We start from the raw sequence: 1,335 nt of genomic DNA, 5'->3' as shown, positions 1-1,335 counted from the left end.
ATATGTACTCACTGATAAGTGGATATTAGCCCAGAAACTTAGGATACCCAAGATATAAGATACAATTTGCTAAACGCATGAAATTCAAGAAGAACGATGACCAAAGTGTGGACACTTTGCCCCTTCTTAGAAATGGGAACAAAACACCCATGGAAGGAGTTACAGAGACAAAATTTGGAACTGTGACGAAAAGATGGACCATCTAGTGATTGCCATATGCAGGGATCCATCCCATAATCAGCTTCCAAACGCTGATACCATTGCATACACTAGCAAGATTTTGCTGAAAGGACCCAGATATAGCTGTCTCTTGTGAGACTATACTGGGGCCTAGCAAACACAGAAGTGGATGATCAAAAGGCCCCCAATGGAGGAGCTAGAGAAAGTACCCAAGAAGCTATAGGGAACTCCAACCCTATAGGTGGAACAACAATATGAACCAACCAGTACCCTGGAGCTCTTGTCTCTAGCTGCATATGTATCAAAAGATGGCCTAGTCGGCGATCACTGCTAAGAGAGGCCCATTGGACTTGCAAACTTTATATGTCCCATTACAGGGGAACCCCAGGGCCAAAAAGGGGGAGTGGGTGGGTAGGGGATTGGGAGGGTGGGTATGGGGGACTTTGGGGATAGCATTGAAAATTTAAACGAGGAAAATACCTAATAAAAAAATAAATTATAAAAAAAGTACATTATATCTCAGTCAAAAAAAAAAGAATAATATAAAATATCTCTACACAATTAAAACTATATCAGGACCAGCAGTTGAACTTGAAACTCAAGAACTACCTTTGTATATTATAGTTTAAGATCATATAAATAGAGATTGCACTGCACTTTATCATGCCCTCTTCATATTCATCTAATGTTTTTACAACTGAAGAAACACTATAAAGTTATTTGACAATAATAGTCCCCAGTATATTTTCTTTTCCAAGGATAAGTATTGCAGTAAAGGAAAAGACAACTGATTCTCTTTATGAGAACACATAAAACACAAAATCAAAAATCATATAAAAAGTTGTGAAAGTGAAGCTTGATTTTCTGGAAAATATGGAACTTTATGTTACATTATAATTTGTTTTAAATTTAAATTCTGAAATATCAATAATACTAAATTGATCATGACTGAATAAATGACCAGATAATATTTAGATTAATAAATGCCTTTGACTAGCATGATACTATGAGTCACATTATCAAATATTTCCAATTATTTTCTTAACAGAAATTAAGTTCATATGCACTTAATTAAGTGCTTCATTTTTCTGTCAAATGTGTAATGATAAGTAAAGAATGGAGCTAACTTAGCCAGGCGGTGGTGGCACACGCCTT

The sequence above is a fragment of the Mus caroli genome, chromosome 5 (genome assembly GCF_900094665.2).
Source record: "Mus caroli chromosome 5, CAROLI_EIJ_v1.1, whole genome shotgun sequence".
Classification (NCBI taxonomy): Eukaryota; Metazoa; Chordata; class Mammalia; order Rodentia; family Muridae; genus Mus; species Mus caroli.
Note: the sequence above shows the minus strand (reverse complement) of the source record.